The 21,514-nt window shown below is 46.1% G+C and overlaps 1 protein-coding gene across 2 annotated transcripts in view; it reads right to left on the bottom strand.

Annotated features, from left to right (window-relative positions):
- The window catches only part of SGPL1 (sphingosine-1-phosphate lyase 1), a 72,511-nt gene extending 60,872 nt beyond the window's left edge, over positions 1-11,639 (bottom strand). The window contains exons 1-2 of one of the 2 annotated variants that reach the window (XM_038743698.1): positions 11,599-11,639; positions 11,275-11,451 (exon numbers count right to left, since the gene is read on the bottom strand). The gene's annotated coding sequence lies outside the window, so the exon portion shown is untranslated. Of the gene's footprint in view, positions 1-4,519; positions 4,586-11,274; positions 11,452-11,598 lie in introns of those variants that run through there. The other variant, XM_038743697.1, reaches the window with a different exon arrangement.
- Between the last annotated feature and the right edge of the window lie 9,875 nt (positions 11,640-21,514).

Below are 21,514 nucleotides of genomic sequence, written 5' to 3'. Positions count from 1 at the left end.
CACAGTAAGTGCTCAACAAACAATAATAACAATGATAACAGTATTTGTTAAGTGCTTACTGTGCCCAGCACTGTACTAAGCACTAGGCTGGATACAAGCAAATCGGTTTGGACAGAGTCCCTGTCCCATGTGGAGCTCCCAATCTCCATCCCCATTTTATAGATGAGTGAATTGAGACCCAGAGAATAATAATAATAATGGTATTTGTTAAGTGCTATGTGCTAGGTGCTGTACTAAGCGCTGGGGGGATACAAGCAAATCGGTTTGGACAGAGTCTCCATCCCATTTTACAGATGAAGAAACTGAGACCCAGAGAATAATAATGATAATTATAATAATAATAATAATAATAATAATAATAGTACTTGTTAAGCACTTACTATGTGCCAGGTACTGTACTAAGTGCTGGGGGGGATACAAGCAAATTGGTTTAGACAGAGGCCCTGCCCATGTGGGGCTCCCAGTCTCCAGCCCCATTTTACAAATAAGGGAACTGAGACCCAGAGAATAATAATAATAAATAATGGTATTTGTTAAGTGCTTACTATGTGCTAGGTACTGTACTAAGCACTGGGGGGAGTGGGGATACAAGCAAATCGGTTTTGACAGAGTCCCTGTCCCATGTCAGGGCCCCAGTCTCCATCCAGAGAATAATAATAATAATAATGGTATTTGTTAAGCGCTTACTATGCCGGCTGTGTGACTGGGCAAGTCACTTTACTTCTCAACGGTAAAATGGGGATTAAGACTGTGGGCTCCCCATGGGACAACCTGATCACCTTGTAACCTCCCCAGCGCTTAGAACAGTGCGTTGCACATAGTAAGCACTTAATAAATGCCATTATTATTATTATTATGTGCCAAGTACTGTTCTAAGCGCTGGGGGAGATACAAGGTAATCAGGTTAACCCCACATGGGGCTCACAGCCTTAATCCCCATGTTACAGATGAGGTCACTGAGGCCCAGAGAAGCCAAGTGCCTCGCTCTGCGTCACACAGCAGACGAGTGGCAGAGCAGCGTGGCTCAGTGGAAGGATCCCGGCCTTTGGAGTCAGAGGTCATGGGTTCTAATTCCGGCTCTGCCAATTGTCAGCTGTGTGACTTTGGGCAAGTCACTTCACTTATCTGGGCCTCAGTTCCCTCCTCTGTAAAATGGGGGTTAAGACTGTGAGCCCCCCGTGGGACAACCTGATCACCCTGTAACCTCCCCAGCGCTTCGAACAGTGCTTTGCACATAGTAAGCGCTTAACAAATGCCATTATTATTATTCATTCATTCATTCAATTGTATTTATTGAGCGCTTACTGTGTGCAGAGCACTGTACTAAGCACTTGGGAAGTACAAGTTGGTAACATATGGAGACGGTCCCTACTATCATTATTATTATTATGTGCCAAGCACCGTTCTAAACTCTGGCAGAGATACAAGGTAATCAGGTTGCCCCACAAGGGGCTCCCAGTCTTAATCCCCATATTACAGATGAGGTCATGGAGGCCCAGAGAAGCCAAGTGCCTCGCTCCGCATCACACAGCAGAGGAGTGGCAGATTAGCGTGGCTCAGTGGAAAGAGCCTGGGTTTTGGAGTCAGAGGTCATGGGTTCTAATCCCGACTCCACCAATTGTCAACTGTGTGACTTTGGGCAAGTCACTTCACTTCTCTGGGCCTTGGTTACCTCATCTGTAAAAGGTGGGTGAAGATTGTGAGCCCCCCGTGGGACAACCTGGTCACCTTGTAGCCTCCCCAGCGCTTAGAACAGTGCTTGGCACATAGTAAGTGCTTAACAAATGCCATTATTATTATTCATTCATTTGATCGTATTTATTGAGCGCTTACCGTGTGCAGAGCACTGTACTAAGCGCTTGGGAAGTACAAGTTGGCAACCTATAGAGACGGTCCCTACTATTATTATTATTATTATGTGCCAAGCACTGTTCTAAGCTCTGGTGGAGATATTCCCCCGCCTCCCCCTCCCCATCCCCCCCACCTTACCTCCTTCCCCTCCCCACAGCACCTGTATATATGTATACATGTATATATGTTTGTACATATTTATTACTCTATTTATTTATTTATTTTACTTGTACATATTTATTCTCTTTATTTTATTTTGTTAATATGTTTTGTTTTGTTGTCTGTCTCCCCCTTCTAGACCGTGAGCCCACTGTTGGGTAGGGACCGTCTCTATATGTTGCCAACTTGTACTTCCCAAGCGCTTAGTCCAGTGCTCTGCACACAGTAAGCGCTCAATAAATACGATTGAATGAACGAATAATCAGGTTGCCCCACATGAGGCTCCCAGTCTTAATCCCCATGTTGCAGATGAGGTCATGGAGGCCCAGAGAAGCTAAGTGCCTCGCTCAGCGTCACACAGCGGATGAGCGGTGGGGAGGGATTCGCACCCACGACCTCCTGCCTCCCAGGCCCGGGCTCCAACCGATTGACTGAACCCCCAGATGGGGAGAAGGGCGGGGGGTTCATTCATGCATTCATTCATTCAATTGTATTTATTGAGCGCTTACTGTGTGCAGAGCACTGTACTAAGCGCTTGGGAAGGACAAGTTGGCAACATTATAGAGACAGTCCCTACACAACAGCGGGATCACAGTCTAGAAGGGGAGACAGACAACAAAACAAAACATATTATCCAAATAAAATAAATAGAATAAATATGTACAAGTAAAATTAATAGAGTAATAAATACGTACAAACATATATACATATATACAGGTGCTGTGGGGAGGGGAAGGAGGTAAGGCGTGGTAGGGAAGGGGAGGAGGGGGAGAGGAAAGAGGGGGCTCAGTCTGGGTTCATTCATTCCTTCAATGGTATTGATTGAGCGCTTACTGTGTGCAGAGCACTGTACTAAGCGCTTGGGAAGGACAAGTTGGCAACATAGAGAGACGGTCCCGACCCAAAAGCAGGCTCAATCAATCGTATTTATTGAGCGCTTACTGTGTGCAGAGCACTGTACTAAGCACTTGGGAAGTACAAGTTGGCAACATATAGAGACAGTCCCTACCCAACAGTGGGCTCACAGTCTATAAGGGGCAGACAGAGAACAAAACCAAACATACTAACAAAATAAAATAAATAGAATAGATATGTACAAGTAAAATAAATAGAGTAACAAATATGTACAAACATATATACATATATACAGGTGCTGTGGGGAAGGGAAGGAGGTAAGATGGGGGATGGAGAGGGGGACGAGGGGCTCACAGTCTAGAAGGCGGGGGGATGGAGAGGGGGACGAGGGGCTCACAGTCTAGAAGGCGGGACAGACAACAAAACAAAACGTATTAACCAAATAAAATGAATAGAATAAATATGTATAAGTAAAATAAATAAAGTAATAAATCCGTACAAACATATATACAGGTGCTGTGGGGAGGGGAAGGAGGTAAGGCCGGGGGGAGGGGGCTCAGTCTGGGTTCATTCATTCTTTCAATGGCATTGACTGAGCGCTTACTGTGTGCAGAGCACTGTACTAAGCGCTTGGGAAGGACAAGTTGGCAACATCTAGAGACGGTCCCGACCCAACAGCGGGCTCACAGTCAAGAAGGGGGAGACAGACAACAAAACAAAACATATAAACCAAATAAAATAAATAGAATAAATGTGTACAAGTAAAATAGAGTAATAAATCTGTATAAACATATATACATATATACAGGTGCTGTGGGGAGAGGAAGGAGGTAAGGCGGGGGGGAAGGGGAGGAGGGGGAGAGGAAGGAGGGGGCTCAGTCTGGGTTCATTCATTCCTTCAATGGTATTGATTGAGAGCTTACTGTGTGCAGAGCACTGTAGTAAGCGCTTGGGAAGGACAAGTTGGCAACATAGAGAGACGGCCCCGACCCAACAGCGGGCTCACAGTCTAGAAGGGGGAAACAGACAACAAAACAAAACGTATTAACCTAATAAAATGAATAGAATAAATATGTACAAATAAAATTAATAGAGTAATAAATAGATACAAACATATACACATATATACAGGTGCTGCGGGGAGGGAAGGAGGTAAGGCGGGGGGGAAGGGGAGGAGGGGGAGAGGAAAGAGGGGGCTCAGTCTGGGTTCATTCATTCCTTCAATGCTATTGATTGAGCGCTTACTGTGTGCAGAGCACTGTACTAAGCGCTTGGGAAGGACAAGTTGGCAACATAGAGAGACGGCCCCGACCCAACAGCGGGCTCACAGTTTAGAAGGGGGAAGACAGACCACAAAACGAAGCGTATTAACCAAATAAAATAAATAGACTAAATGTGTACAAGCAAAATAAAGAGTAATAAATCTGTATATATATATAGATACAACTATCCAGGTGGTGTGGGGAGGGTAAGGAGGTAAGGCGGGGGGGGGTGGGGAGGAGGGGGCTGAGTGTGTGTTGAGGCGGACGGGGGAGGCAGGGGTCCCCGCAGCCCGTCCGGGCCCCTCCGATCGGCCCGGCTCGACCCCGGCACGTTCCGCGACACGTTCTGCGCGCCCCCCCCCTCCCCCAATCAATCAGGCGGAGGTACTTACTGAGCGCCTCCGGGGCGTCCTCCCCGCCTCCCCCGCTCCCCGCCAATCGCGCGGCGGCCGCTCTCCGGTGGCGGCCCGAACCCCCCCCGCTCCCCGCGCGACGCCCGGACGGACGCCGCCGCGCCCCCTGGCGGCCGCCGGCCGGAGGGACGGGCGCCCCGCGCCGACCCGCGCAGCCCCACCTGCCGGGGCCGACCGGGAACTACAGCCCCTGACTCGTGGAGCACCGCCCCGCCCCCTCGGCCGTTAGCCCCGCCCGTTCGTTCGTTCGTTTCTTCATTCATTCATTCATTCATCATTCATTCATCATTCATTCATTCATCATTCATTTATCATTCATTCATTCATTCATTCATTCATTCAGTGCACAGCACTGGACTAAGCGCTTGGGAAGGACAACTTGGGAGCCCCGCCCGCCCGGCCATTCTATCATTCATTCATTCATTCATCATTCATTCATTCATTCATTCAGTGCACAGCACTGGACTAAGCGCTTGGGAAGGACAACTTGGGAGCCCCCCCTGCCCGGCCATTCTATCATTCATTCATTCATCATTCATTCATTCATTCATTCATCATTCATTCATTCATTCATTCAGTGCACAGTACTGGACTAAGAGCTTGGGAAATTCAACTTGGGAGCCCCGGCCGCCCAGCCATTCTATCATTCATTCATTCATCATTCATTCATCATTCATTCATTCATTCAGTGCGCAGCACTGGACTAAGAGCTTGGGAAGGACAACTTGGGAGCCCCGACCGCCCGGCCATTCTATCATTCATTCATTCATTCATTCATCATTCATTCATTCATTCATTCAGTGCACAGCACTGGACTAAGAGCTTGGGAAGGACAACTTGGGAGCCCCGCCCGCCCGGCCATTCTATCATTCATTCATTCATTCATTCATCATTCATTCATTCATTCATTCAGTTCAGATCACTGGACTAAGAGCTTGGGAAGGACAACTTGGGAGCCCCGCCCGCCCGGCCATTCTATCATTCATTCATTCATTCATTCATCATTCATTCATTCATTCATTCAGTTCAGATCACTGGACTAAGAGCTTGGGAAGGACAACTTGGGAGCCCCGCCCGCCCGGCCATTCTATCATTCATTCATTCATTCATTCATCATTCATTCATTCATTCATTCAGTGCACAGCACTGGACTAAGAGCTTGGGAAGGACAACTTGGGAGCCCCGCCCGCCCGGCCATTCTATCATTCATTCATTCATTCATCATTCATTCATTCAGTCATTCAGTTCAGATCACTGGACTAAGCACCTGGGAAGGACAAGTTGGGAGCCCTGCCCCGCCCGCCCGGCTGTTCATTCATTCATTCATTCATTCATCATTTTTTCATTCATTCATCCATCCATCATTCATTCATTCAGTGCAGAGCACTGGACTAAGCACTTGGGAAGGACAAGTTGGGAGCCCCGCCCCATCCGCCCGGCAGTTCATTCATTCATTCATTCATTCATTCATTCATTGCAGAGCACTGGACTAAGCGCCTGGGAAAGACAAGTTGGGAGCCCCGCCCCACCCGCCTGGCCGTTCGTTCGTTCATTCATTCATTCATTCATTCATTCAGTGCAGATCACTGGACTAAGCGCTTGGGAAGGACATGTTGGGAGCCCAGCCCCGCTGCCTGGCCATTCATTCGTTCATTCATAATAATAATAATAATAATAATGATGGCATTTATTAAGTGCTTACTATGTGCAAAGCACTGTTCTAAGCACTGGGGAGGTTACAAGGTGATCAGGTTCTCCCACGGGGGGCTTACAGTCTTAATCCCCATTTTACAGATGAGGTAACTGAGGCACAGAGAAATTAAGCGACATGCCCAAAGTCACACAGCTGACAGTTGGCGGAACTGGGATTTGAACCCATGACCTCTGACACCAAAGCCCGGGCTCTTTCCACTGAGCCACGCTGCTTCTCAATCAATCAATCAATCAATCAATCCTATTTATTCATTCATTCATTCATTCAATCGTATTGATTGAGCGCTTACTGTGTGCAGAGCACTGGACTAAGCACTTGGGAAGGACAAGTTGGCAACACAGAGAGATGGTCCCTACCCAACAGTGGGCTCACAGTCTAGAAGGGGGGAGACAGACAACAAAACAAGTTGACAGGCGTCAATAATAGTAATAATGATGATTACATTTGTTAAGTGCTTACTATGTGCAAAGCACTATTCTAAGCACTGGAGGGGATACAAGGTGATCAGGTTGTCCCACAATTTTAATCCCCATTTTACAGCTGAGGGAACTGAGGCACAGAGAAGTGAATAGACTTGCCCAAAGTCACACAGCTAAGTGGCAGAGCCAGGATTAGAACCCATGAGCTTTGACTCTCAAGCCTGGGCTCTTTCCACTGATCCACTTAGAGAAGCAGCGTGGCTCAGCGGAAAGAGCCCGGGCTTTGGAGTCAGAAGTCATGGGTTTGAATCCCGACTCCACCACAAGTCTGCTGTGTGATCTTGGGCAAGTCACTTAACTTCTCTGAGCCTAGTTCCCTCATCTGTAAAAATGGGAATGAAGACTGTGAGCCCCACGTGGGACAACTTGATCACATTGTATCCCTCCCCCCAGCACTTAAAACAGTGCTTTGCACATAGTAAGAACTTAACAGATGCCATCATCATCATCCACGCTGCTTCTCTGAAGCACTGCTCTAAGTGCTGGGGTAGGTATGAGGTAATCAGGTTGTCCCACGTGAGGCTAACACTTTTTATTGTCAATACCATCAAAATAGATAAATAGCATTATAGACATATACACATCATTAATAAAATAGAGTAATAAATATACACAGGTGCTGTGGGGCGGGGAAGGGGGTAGGGCAGAGGGAGTGGGGGCGATGGGAAAGGGAGGATGAGAAGAGGAAAAGATTGTGAGCCCCAGGCGGGAGAGGGACCGAGTTCAACCTGATTTGCTTGTATCCACCCCAGCCCTTCATACAGGCACACAGTAAGCACTTAACATATATCATAATTATTATTAATCCCGGCTCTGCCACATTTCTGCTGTGTGACATTGGGCATGTCACTTAACTTCTCTGAGCCTCAGTTTCCTCATTTGTAAAATGGAGATTAAGACTTTGAGCCTCATGTGGGACAGGGACTCTTTCTAAGCTTGATTAACTTGTAACTACCTCTGCACTTGGAACAGTGCTTGGCACATAGTAAGTGCTTAACAAGTACCATGATTATTATCAAATCCTGCCTCCATCACTTGTCTTCTGGGTGACCTTGGGCAAGTCACTTCACTTCTCTGGTCCTCAGTTGCCTCATCTGTAAAATGGGGATAGAGTCTGTGAGTCACATAGGACAGGGACTGTGTCCAACGCAATTTGCTTGTATGTAGCCCAGCGCTTAGTACAGTGCCTGGCACATAACAAGTGCTTAACAAATACCATAATTCTTATTATTATTCATTCAATCGCATTTATTGAGCACTTACTGCGTAGAGAGCACTATACTAAGTGTTCAGAAGAGTGCAATACAACAATAAACACACACATCCCCTTCCACCAACAGTCCTATAGTCTACTCACCAGGGCTGTCTCCGTGAAGACTGTTGTTGTCTATTTGACACCCTCTAGAATGAAAGCCTTTGTGAGTAGGGAACACATTTACCAACTCTGTTGAACTATGCTCTCTCAACTGCTTAGAACGGTGCTCGGCACACAGTAAGTGCTTAATAATAATAGTAATAATAATAATAATGGCATTTGTTAAGTGCTGACTATGTGCAAACTTTTAGACTGTGAGCCCACTCTTTTAGACTGTGAGCCCACTATCGGGTAGGGACTGTCTCTATGTGATGCCAATTTGTACTTCCCAAGCGCTTAGTACAGTGCTCTGCACATAGTAAGCGCTCAATAAATACGATTGATTGATTGATTGCAAAGCACTGTTCTAAGCACTGGGGAGGATACAAGGTGATCAGGTTGTCTCACGTAGGGCTCACAGTCTTCATCCCCATTTTCCAGCTGAGGTAACTGAGCCACAAAGAAGTTAAGTGACTTGCCCAAAGTCACACAGCTGACAATTGGTGGAGCCGAGATTTGAACCCATGACCTCTAACTCTCAAGCCCCTGCGCTTTCCACTGAGCCATGCTGCTTCTCGATAAATTCGATTGATTGATTAGCAAATTTCAGCCACCCGTTGGTGGGCTTCAACCCCTTTTTCCAAGGTCATAAGGAACCAGGGATTTGGGGGGTGGTCCAAGCGACCCCTTCAGTAAGAGATCTGGGCTAATCCCTCTCCCTCCTCTTCCCTGGGTTTCACTGCCCACCCCGCACAATACCCTACAGAAAACTCAAAGCTACAAATGACTCGAAAAAAAAAAACCAACCGGTGGAAAAAGCCTCTTTAATCTTTTATGATCCATGGAGAGTTGGCCTTATGAAGGAAACAAATACCATAAAAAAAAATTAGGAAACAGGAAGGCTCATAAATGAGAACCACTGATGGATCAGACAGAAAATATGTTTTAAATATAATTTGTAATCTACCCTTGTATGCAGATTTTAAAAATAATAATCCAAAATCCAATATTTTAATAGGAGTAAAATACTTGGAGTTCCTTATTAAAAAAGTGCTACCAGGAGAAACAGTATGACCTGGCAGATATGCATGGGCCTGGGAGCCAAAGAACCTGGGTTCTAATCCCAGCTCTGCCACTTGCCTGCTATGTGACCTTGGGAATGTCACTTAACTTCTCTGTGCCTCAGTTTCCTCAACTGCAAATGGGTATTATTCAATACCTGTTCCCCCTCCTACTTACACTGTGAGTTCCACGTGGGAACTGATGACCTTGTTTCTACCCCAGCACTTAGTACAGTGCTTGGCTCATAGTAAACACTTAAATACCACAATCATCATTATTATAACCATCTGGTTCCCAGTTGAATCTACTCCTTGTACACCAGGCCACGACATTAGCCAAACACCTTGTAAAATCCTCTATTGTGGAGATTTTTCAAAATCTGATTCTTGGGCACTTACCAGGAAGCACAACCTCCTGAACGGTGACTCTATTTTTATTTATATAATTCGTTCCTCAAGACTGCATATAATAAGCTGTCACCTATATTATTTCAGGCTTGAAGAAACCTTTCCCCCTTCTCCCTTGCCTCCCCACCTCTGCTGGCTCCCCTTTCTTCCAGCCCTTGGAGCTTAAGAGTGGGAACAAAAGGTTTCTAAACTGGCAGATTGGGAACTCTCTGCTGATGGAAGTGGGAAAGGGATCCAGAGCTGTGTGTGTGGTTTAGTTTCAGCTTTTCAGGTACCCCTCCTCGCCTTCCTCACCATCTTTCTTGCTCCTCTTGCCCTGTAGCTCCAGCTGTCCACCAATAACCAAGTTCCACACATCCCCCAGTAAAGGAGAAGGATCTTGGAGGAGCAGACTGAGGCACAAGCAGGCAAGAGAGAAGCAATAGGGTCTAGCGGATAGAGACTGGACCTACGAGTCAGAAGGGTTTTAATCCCAGCTCTGCCACTTCTCTGCTGTATGAACTTGGGTAAGCCAACTCACTTCTCTGGGCTTCAGTTACCTCATCTGTAAAATGGGGATTAAGTATGTGAGCCCCATGAGGGACAGGGATTGTATCCAATCTGATTGGCTTGTCTCTACACCAGGTTTTAATACAATGTCTCCCACTGCACTGAAATACAGTTAAAAAAAAGTCTACTTGCCTATTGGCCTTCATTTATCTTCTGGGAAGAGATGGAAGTCATCCTCCCCATGTGTAGGTGAGGCTCTGAGGGGAAACACTTCTGCTGTGTTCCTTTTCAGAATCAGGGGTAGAGATGAGGCCTCTGACCCCCCACAGAGGACCTGGGTTCTAATTCAATCATATTTATTGAGGGCTTACTGTGTGCAGCACACTGTACTAAAGGTTTGGGAGCATACAATAAAACAATAAACACTGTGAGCCCATTGTTGGGTAAGGACCGTCTCTATATGCTGTCGACTTGCACTTTCCAAGTGCTTAGTACAGTGCTCTGTACCCAGTAAGCGCTCAATAAATATGATTGAATGAATGAATAAACAGACACATTCACTGCCCAAAACAAGCTTAGAGTCTAGAGCCCCGTTCTAATCTGGGCTCCGCCACGAACCAACTGTGTGACCTTGGGCAAGTCACTTAATTTCTCTGTGCCCCAAGTTCCCTCATCTGCAAAATGGGGATTAAAAACCTATTCTCCCTCCCCACTCAGACAGAGTCCCATAAGGGACCTGATGATCGTGTTTCTAGACTGTGAGCCTGTTGCTGGGTAGGGACCCTCTCTATATGTTGCCGACTTGTACTTCCTAAGCACTTAGTACAGTGCTCTGCACATGGTAAGCGCTCAATAAATATGAATGAATAAATGAATGCCCCAGCATTTAGTATAGTGATTGGCACATAATAAGCACTTAAATATCACAATTATTCTTGCTCCAGGCTATCCTCCCTATCCCTCTCACTGAGAGGTTTGCCAGTTTGTTTAGTAATAATTATGGTACTCGTTAAGCCCTTACTATGTGCCAAGCACCATTCTAAAAACTAGGTTAGATACAAGTTAAGCAGGTTGGACACAGACCCAGTCCCTTAGTTCTTATATCAGAGGGAATCTGCTAGACCTCGGGGGTGGGAAGGGAGCAGGGAGTTGCCATCCTATCACCAAGGTGGGAATAGGGAACTTTCTACCCAATTTCCAAGACCTAAAAGGGAGACCCCATTGCTTACCTGGCAGTGGTATCTGCTGCGTAACCTGCGTGTGACTGGCTCTTCAGTTCCTTGCCCGTTTGCAGTGCAGATAGATCCCTTGGGATCGGCTTCTGGCGAGGCTTTGCCCACAAGATCTCCCTAGGCTATTGCGCAGTGGGGTGGTTTGTTGAGATGGTTCCTGTCTGTCAAGGGAGCCTGAAAACACAAAAACAGCAACAGCAAGCTCAAGCACCACAACACCACTGACTCCGGGGAGAGGAGGAGGAGAAGGAGGGAGAGAGCTACAGCAATCAGAGCTAGGTACAAACTCCCCGCAAGGAGAGGCAGACTCAGGAACATCACCTTTCTGGAGTGGACCGGACCGGAATTGTGACTGTTGGATGGCTTAGCACTGCATTTTAAATACAGGTGACAGAAGTCACAGCACAGGAAGAGTTAATTCCTGAGGAAATGCTGTTCCCAAATTTTTAAAACTCCCCAGAACCATCAAAGGGAGGAAAAGACAGACAGTTTCTCCATAATAAATAAATCTGCCACAGGCAAACTTGGAGCCGAACACAATGAGAGCAGGCACTTGTTCTGGAAAAGAAGGCTGAGAGAGCCCATAGACGTGGATCTCTGTGCAAGACTAGCCCATCCCAATAAGGAAGAGGGAAATCTGTCTGGGACAAGTTCCACCAAATTTCCACCAACATTGTAACCGATTCAAGCAGGCGTCATCCTGAACCTGACCTGGCACTCAGGAACTCCTGCCAAAGCCTCAGAAGCCAACTGGTTCCCTTCCTGGAACAGGTGTGCTGTTTATCACAGCTTCTGTGTAGTGAGCTGAGAGCCAGGAGGACAAATAAATAATTCCAATACAAATTAAAGCACGGTCTCAAACGATGCAATAGAAGGAGACTGTTGAGCGGCCTTTGGAACAGAGAGACCAGTCTTTCAGGCAGCTGCTGACGGAGGGGTTTCTTCCCTCAGGTGAAGGCTAAACTAAGCAGCATGGTCTAGAGGATAGAGTGTGGGCCTGAGGGTCAGAAGGATCTGGGTTCTAATCCTGACTCCGCCTCTTGTCTGCCGTGGGGCTTTGGGCAAGTCACCTCACTTCTCTGGGCCTCAGTTACCTCATCTGTAATATGAAAATTAAAAATTTCAAGTCCCATGTGGGACATGGACTGTGTCCAACCTGATTGTCTTGTATCTACCACAGTGCTTAGTACGATCCCTGGTACATAGTAAGTGCTTAACAAATGCTATTGGAAAAAAAGAAGTCTGGGCTACCCTGCAACTGGTGCAGAAACAGTCAGGCTCTGTATAATAATAATAATAAAGGTATTTGTTAAGCGCTTACTATGTGCCAAGCACTGTTCTAAGCACTAGGATTGATACAAAGTCATCAGGTTGTCCTACGTGGGACTCACACTCTTCCTCCCCATCTTATAGCTGAAGGAACTGAGGCACAGAGAAAGTGAAATGACTTGTCCAAAGTCACACAACTGGCAAGTGGTGGAGCCGGGATTAGAACCACGACCTCTGCCTCCCAAGGCTGGGCTTTTTCTACTGACCCTCCTGCCCTTAGAGCAGTAAAGAACTGAATGTAAACATTGGAGAAGTGATTTGGAAACTGAATCTTTGATGGACGCTTTGTAAGTCTAAGAAGTCTTTCAGTCAGACATTCCAAGGACTCCCTGAGTGACTCCTAGGGACAGAGCCCTGAGGGAGCTAGTGAGAAAGTAGATCAGCTTCTGTTTTTGAGCTTACTGTCCAAGTAGGGTGATCATGACAAACTCAAATCCACCAAAATACAAACATGTAGATAGACATATGACTAAAGCATAAGGGAAACATGAGTTGTCCAGCCAAATGGAAGAGTAGCTCAAACTCTTCTGATCCAAAAAAAGTCATCTTCCTTCCCAAATTCTCTCCTCCCCCTGATTTTCCCACGACTGTTAACAATACCACCATCCTGCCAGGGTCCCAACCATGGTCATGGCATTATCCTCAACATCTCCCTATTTTTCAATACCCATATTCAGTTTGTCACCAAAACCTCTCCGTTCTTCCTTTACAACATTTCCAGCATCCACCCCCTCCTCACCACCCACACTGCCGCCGAGTTCGTCCAGACACTTCTCATAACCCAACATAACTACTGTGACTGACCTTCTGACCTCCCTGCCTCCTGTTGCTCCCGATCAGACTCTCTCACCCTCTCTCCAGGTTCTCATCTCCTCCTGCCATCAAGACATCTCTACTTGGATATCCTTCCATCATCTCAGGGATTGTCTCTCTTTATTTCTGTATTGCACTTTCCCAATCACTTAGTACAGTGCTCTGCACACAGTAAGTGATAAATAAAGTTGAATGAATGAACTTTTCTAAAACATTATAGTACACATCTCCCCACTCCCAAACCTCTCATGGCTGTACATTCCTCTTCACATCAAGCAGAATCTCCTACCCATTGGCTTCAATTTCTCTCCACTACCGAATCTTACTCAATCAATAGTATTAATTGAGTGCTTACTATGTGCAGAGTACTTTACTAAGCACTTGGGAGATTACGATATAACAGAGTCTTCTCCCACTACAACCCATCTTGCAGGATTTCTCCCACTCAAGCCAAACTACTCATTGCAACTCATTCTCATCTCTCCCACCACTGGCCCCTGCCTGGATTCTTCCCTCTGGCCTGGAACTCCCTCCCAACTGCTGTTTCAGCACTTTTTCATCACCTAAGAAAACAGGGTACTTACGCACCCCTCACACCACAGCACTGAAGCACACATTTTTATATTCAACTGCTTTCCTTACCTATAATTTATTTTAGTGTCTAGCTCCCCTGCTAGATTGTAAGATCTTCTTGGGCAGGGATTATGTCAATTCATTCAGTCAATCAAATTTATTGAGTGCTTACTGTGTGCAGAGCACTGTACTAAGCACTTGGGAGAGTACAATACAATAATAAGCAGACACATTCTCTGCCCACATTGAGTATGGGGGTGGCAGGGAGACAGACATTAACATAAATAAATTACAGATATATACATAAGTGCTGTGGGGCTGGGTGGGGGCAAAGAAAAAAGGGAGCAAGTCAGGGTGACGCAGAAGGGAGTGGGAGAAAAGGAAAGGGGGGGCTTAGTCAGGGAAGGCCTCCCGGAGGAGATGTGCCCTCAATAAGGCTTTAAAGGGAGGGGAGAGTACTTGCCTAGGACTCTGCCAAACTCTCTTAAGCACCTCTAGACTGTAAAGTCTTTGTGGGCACGGAATGTGACATTTACTGTTATATGGTACTCTCCCAAGTAGTTAGTATAGTTACTCTGTACCAAGTGCTCAATAAATGTAAATGAATGAACAAACAATGCAGGGCAAGCACAAAGTGCTCAATAAATACAATTAATTAATTAATTCGATCACATTTATTAAGTACTTACTGTGTGCAGAGAGCACTGTATTAAGCATTTGGGAAAGTGCAGTACAGCAATAAACAGTGACAGTCCCTGCCTAAAGACCTGAATACAAATAAATAAAGTTACAGATATATACAAAAGTGCTGTGGGGCTGGGATTGGGGCCGGGGGGTGGGGGGAGGGGAGAAGAGCAAAGAGAGCAAGTCAGGGTGACGCAGAAGGGAGTGGGAGATGAGGAAAAGTGGGGCTTAGTCTGGGAAGGCCTTTTGGAAGAGATGTGCCTTCAGTAAGGCTTTGAAGCACAGAGGAGAATAATTTTCTTGTGGATTTGAGGAGAGAGGAAATTCCAGGCCAGAGGCAGGACGTAGGCCAGAGGTTGGCAACGAGACAGGCAAGATCTAAGTACACTGAGAAAGTTAGCACCAGAGGAGTGAAGTATGCAGGCTGGGTTGTAGAAGGAGAGAAGCAAGGTGAGGTGGTTGGGGGTTGGGGGGGACCATGAGGGGTGCGGGGGGAAAGGCGATGGAGTCTTTAAAACCAATAGTGAGGAGTTTTTGTTTAATACGGAGGTGGATAGGCAACCACTGGAGAATTTTGAGAAGGAGGTGACCTGTGTAGAAAGATGATCCGGGCAGTGCACTGAAGTATGGACTGGAGAGGGGAGAGGCAGGGGGTTTGGAGGTCAGGAAGGAGGCTGATGCAGTATTCTAGGTGGGATAGGATGAGTGATTGTATTACCGTGGTAGCAGTTTGGATGGAGAGGAAAGAGCGGATTTTAGTAATGTTGTGAAGGTGGGACTGACGGGATTTGGTGATAGATTGAATATGTGGGTTAAATGACAGAGATGGGTCAAGATAATGTCAAGATAACAGGCTTGTGAGACAGGAAGGATGGTGGTGTCATCTACAGTGAGAGGAAAGTCAAGAAGAGGACAGGGTTTGGGTGGGAAGATGAGGAGTTCTGTTTTGGAGATGTTAAATTTGAGGTGATGGGAGGACATCCAAGTAGAGATGTCTTGAAGCCTGGAGGATATACGAGCCTGGAGAGAGGGAGAGAGATCAAGAGAGGAGGTGTAGATTTGGGTATCATCCTCATAGAGGTGGTAGTTGGAGCCATCTGTTGTCTGCCTCCCCCTTCTAGACTGTGAGCTCATTGTTGGGTAGGGGCTGTTTCTATATGTTCCTGATTTGTACTTCCCAAGCATTTAGTACAGTGCTCTGCACACAGTAGGCGCTCAGTAAATATGATTGAATGAATGAATGAGTACTCCAAGGGAATGAGTGTAGATGGAGAATAGAAGGGGACTTAGAACTGAACCTTGAGGGACCCCCGCAGTTAGGGGGTGGGAGGCAGAGGAGGAGCCCATGAAGGGGACTGAGAATGAATGGCCAGAGAGATAAGAGGAGAAACAGGAGAGGTCAGAGTCAGTGATGCCAAGGTTGGATAACGTTTTCCAGGAGAAGGAGTTTGTCCTCAGTGTCGAAAATTCAACACTGTGGACCACAAATACAATTCACTGGTGGATTGGCTAAAGGATTACTAGAGCCTGGATTCAGGTGGGGCAAATCTGAGAAGGCTTCTTGGAGGAAGTAGTTTTCCATAGTCATTCAAAGAAGGGAAATGGAACTCGTTTGACCAAGAGGAGAGGGGAATAGCACATACAATGGCTTGAAAAATGTCTCCTGACCTGGCCATTGCCTTGACTCCCAGGACAAGGGATTCTGGGGAAACTTAAGGAGTTCTGGGTCCCCCCCGCTCCTGCACTTACCACAGGTAATGCCTCATGTACCTCATATTAAGTAGTTTGGGGGATGAGTCCTGGGTAGGAAACGGTTAAGTGGGTATACTTGGCTAGGCAGGAAGCAGGAGAGCTTAGCAGGGGGTGGAATGGAAACCAGAGGAGCCTAAAGCTAGAGATTGGTGGTGTCCTTTCCAAGCCATTGTTTCTTTTAATTTGATGCCCCAGGAGGTGGCTGTGGTAGAGTGCTTTCCCAATTCCTTCAGAAAGTACTTTGTCACTAGGAGACCCACTTTAGAGGTTTACCACACCTTCTCCAGCCCAACTTTAAAGAGAGGAGTTTGTGCTGAGTTAGAAAGGCTTTTTCATGCTTTCTGATTTCAGCTAGGCCCTCTTCTTGTGATCGAGAAAATACACCCAGACAAGTCCTGACCTGATTGCAGCTAGGATTAACCTAGGAGAACCTGACCTTTGAAAGAGATCTCTGAGTAGCTTAGGAGATCTTACAAAAAAGGCTTTGGTCCATGGCGCCCAGGGGCCTCTCGGACAGTGATAGATGAGCTGCAAGGAGTGGGAGAGCCATTGGTGGAGGGAGATCTGGAGCCTGTCAGTTTTTTGAAGCTTACAGTAAAGCAATAGAATTCACCAATTGAATGCTTACTGTACAGAGCTCTGTACTAAGCACTTGGGAGCAGCGTGGCCTAGTGGAAAAGAGCACTGATCCGGGAGTCAGAGGACCTAGGTTCTAATCCCAGCTCTGCTACATGCCTGTTTTGTGATCTTGGGCAAATCACTTAACTTCTCAGCCTCAGTTACCTCACTTGTAGAAAGAAAAGCAGCATGGCACAGTAGATAGAGCTTAGGCCAGGGCATTAGAAAGTTGTGGGTTCTAATCCCGGTCCTGCCACTAGTCTGCTGTGTGACCTTGGGCAAGTCACTTAACTTCTCTGGGCCTCAGTTACTTCATCTATAAAATGGGGATTAAGATTGTGAGCCCCTTGTGGGACAGGAACTGTGTCCAACCTGATTAAGTTGTATCTATCTTAGCCCTTGGAATACTGCTTGACACATAGTAAGAGCTTAAATACCATCATCATCATTATTATTGTTATTATACATGCTTCCATCTTACTTAGATTGTGAGCCTTGTGTGGGGAGGGACTGTGTCTAACCTGATTACTTTGTATCTTACCCAGTGCTTGTGGGACAGGGACTGTGTCCAACCTGATAAAAGTTGTATCTATCCTAGACCTTGGAATACTGCTTGACACATAGTAAAAGCTTAAATACCATCATCATCATCATTATTATTATTATACATGCTTCCCTCTTACTTAGATTGTGAGCCCTGTGTGGGGCAGGACTGTGTCTGACCTGATTATTTTGTATGTTACCCAGTGCTTAGAACAGTACTTGGCACATAGTAAGCACTTAACATATACCATTATTATGATTATTATTATTGGGAGTGTACTACAGAGTTAGTAGGCACAGTCCCTGCCCTCAAAGAGCCTACAAGATCAGACCAAATGACCTCAAATTCCTCTTAGCCCACAATTCTATGAGAGCAGAAATTTAATGTTTCTCAGACATTTGACAGGAACCTGAAGTTATTATTATAATTCATAGTTGGCACAGGGGGAGGGTAGGAACCCCTTTTGGGGGCATTTCTACCCAGGCTGTTCTGGATCTGTTTGTCTCACCTGTTCTGTGGGAGCCTAGTTTATCCATCTGGAACACAATTACAATGCAAATCCTGGGTAAACAGGATCAGCAGTAATTAGAGCCTCATTACCTAAGAAGGACTCTTTTTTCCTCTCAGTGGAACAGGTTTTCCAACAACTACTCCACTCCTAGAAAAGGTGGGGTCATGTGAGCATTTCCACAGGCTTTGCTGGGCAGCAGCGGCATGGGAGAGAATAGAGGGCAGAGACTCACGTTTACTGCACGAAAGGAGGCAGTGGTAAACTACTTCCATACTTTTACCAAGAAAACTCTATGGATACACTACCGGAATGATTGCAGATGGGGGTGGGGCATTCTGGGAGAGACGTGTCCAAGGCATCATTATGGGTCAGAGATGACTCAACAGCATAAGAGAAGGCAGTAGAACCTTGGCCCTATCAGCAAGGTTGATTAAAATAGTTATGGATTATCAGGGCAATGACATACTCTACTTCTATTTAGCTAAGCTAAAAGTTGGAACTGCTCTCCATCTTCAAGAGCGAGGGCCAATAGGCTGGATAATGCTACCACCTAGGATTTATATAGGCCCTCTGGTCTCAATTATTAGCAGTGAAGGAGGGGCTAAGTGGAAAAGATGAGATCAAGTCAACAGATAATGCAAAAGCAGCTGGCATAGTGGCACAATTCTATGATGCCAAGACCATGAATAGCTTCAATGGGCAGGATTTGCAGAAACTGGTGATGTTGGGCTTGATGCTACAGGTGGCACTGTGTGGGAGACCAGAAAAGTCAGGTTCTGAATTTCAGATAAGCAGGTGCCACCATATGGGAGAAGAGTAGAGTCACTGTGGCTTAGTACAAAGAGCAAAAGATTGGGAATCAGGAGACCTGGGTTCTAGTTCCAGTTATTCCAGTGGCCTTGAGTAACCTTGGGATGTTGGACCTCAGTTTCATCATCTGTAAAGTGTGAATGATGGATTGTAGGCACCATGTAGGATAGATGTTGTGTGATCTGGTAATTTTGTATCTAGTTCATTCATTCAATCACATTTGAACCCTTACTGTGGGCAATGCACTGCACTAAGCACTTGGGAGAGTCAATATAACAGACACATTCCCTGTCCACAGTGAGCTTACAGTCTAGAGGGGGAGATAGAATTAATATAAATAAATTACAGATATGTACATAAGTGCTATAGGGCTGGAAGGGGAAATGAATAAAGGGAGCAAGTCCAAGTGACACAAAAGGTAGTAGGAGAAGAGGAAAGGAGGGCTCAGGGAAGGCCTCTTGAAGGAGATGTGCCATCAATAAGGCTCTGAAGTGGGGGGAGAGTAATAGAAAAGCATCAGACTTAGAAAAGTTATTTTAAAATAAATTAGACTTTAAAGAAAAAAAAATCCACCTCAGCTAATACTCAAAAGAATTTAACTGGCAGACTTCCAAAAATTGCATTACTTTGTTTCTAAAGTATCATAAAGCACTTTTACTGTCCATCTTCCAGCTAGGGACTAAGAGGGTAAATTCTCCATTTTACAGATTTGGACAATGAAGGTGCAGAGAGGGAAAGAAACCTGCATAGAGTTTCACAAGTAATCAACTAGAATTGGTTCAGCCCAACAAGAGTGCTTAATCCACCACTCTGCCATAACCCAAACCTACAGCGGCCCAGACAAAGTGCTAGTAAGAACGGTAAGATTATTCAGGTATTTAATTACAGAAAAGTGCCATTCTAGAAGGACCAAAGAAAAATACTCAGAACCGCATCCATTTTCCAGTCTTCCTGCCTAGGTTTGTGATCCACCAGGCTTATAGCACCAACCCCTTTATGTCTTCCTAGAACATACACCGAACCTGGTTGCTTTTTTGCTTCCCAAGCAGTGTTAAGCCTATAAAAAGTTATATCACCCCTTCCTAGTAGGATCAGGGTTAGGCCCAATTAGAAGTGTCCAGCCAGCTTGTCTTGGGGAAACAGTAATGCCCTACTTATGCCAGAGGCTCAGTCGTGTCCAGAACCCGGTTTACTATGAGAGGATGGGTGCATTTGGAAACCTGAGGACCATGTGATTCCCAAACTGCCAACTTCCTACCTTTGCCTTCCTCTTAAGGGTTTTTGAGACCAATGGCAAAGAATGTACAGTTCAAAAAAGCTTCCAGGGTGAGTGTGGCCCTCCAGCAGATCAACCAAATATCCACGAGACCAAGCACGGAGCACCTTTCAGGGACTGTCTAGCCTGACATTGCTAAGGTGTAGAGTGTGGAACAGACGCAAGACACCCTAGCTCTCATACCATCCTAGGTAATTTTCTCCGGCCAAGGCCAGCTGACCCCACTAAGATCTCACACCAGGAACACATAGTCACTGTGTGATCAGCTAAAGCCCAAAACATCCTTTGGCTTCTCTTTCCATGGGATAGATTCAATCATTCAGTCACATTTATTTAGCACTTACTGTGTGCAAAGCACTGTACTGTTTAGGAGGGTACAGTATAACAATAAACAGACACCTTCCCTGCCCACAACGAACTCACAGTCTAGAGATTGGGTCAGGAACATATTGAGGATGAAGAGGACTTTGCCCATGATGGAGTCGGGTCAGACCTTCACAGGCCATGTTTGGGTGGGCTTTTGTTTGGGGAGGGAGCTGGCAGAGGAGGTGGTGTAAAGGAGAAGCAGCATGGCCTAGTGGAAAGAGCATGGGCTTGGGAGTCAAAGGATCTGGATTCTGATCCTGGCTTGGTCATCTGCCTGTTGCGTGACCTTGGGCAAGTCACTTAACTTCTCTGTGCCTCAGTTTGCTCATCTGTAAAATGGGGATTCAATATCTGTTCTCCCTCCTCCTCATACTGTGAGCCCCCATGTGAGATAGGGACTCTGTCCAACCAGATTATCTTGCATCTACCCCAGTACTTAGTACAGTGCTTGGCACATAGTAAGAACTTAGATATAATAATAATATTATTATAAGCAGGAGAGACTGAATGGGAGTAAGATGTTGGGCACAATGCAGAGTGTAGGGAGGTCCCAGGAAGTAGTGGGAATCAAGGACAGAGATGGAAGAAATAGAGGGCAGAGTATTGAGGTCAAGATGAACATTCTAAGACATCTGGACCAGAGGGACCATGGCTTCCAGTTGCTCCAGACAACAGTTGATACAGCTTTCACTTTCCTGATGTCAACTGGAGGAGAAGAGGCTGACTGGTCAGGTGGCAGACAGCCTCTTACATTTTGTGGGACTCTTGGAGTGGGGGAACCCCTGGAGAAGTGTTTCTGGCCTTCTCCTGAAGCACAGAGGGTTTCATTGCTGAAAGCTATCTGGCACATAGACATTTCATAGAGCTCCATGTGTGAGACTGGGCTACAAGGCCTCAGAACTGTAAAAGTCCTCCAGAGGTCTTAAGGTCCATGATAACAGTTGTCAAATTTGTTAGGCGC

Source organism: Tachyglossus aculeatus, chromosome 3 (genome assembly GCF_015852505.1).
Source record: "Tachyglossus aculeatus isolate mTacAcu1 chromosome 3, mTacAcu1.pri, whole genome shotgun sequence".
Taxonomy (NCBI): Eukaryota; Metazoa; Chordata; class Mammalia; order Monotremata; family Tachyglossidae; genus Tachyglossus; species Tachyglossus aculeatus.
Note: the sequence above shows the minus strand (reverse complement) of the source record. Positions and strands in the feature narration are given on the sequence as shown.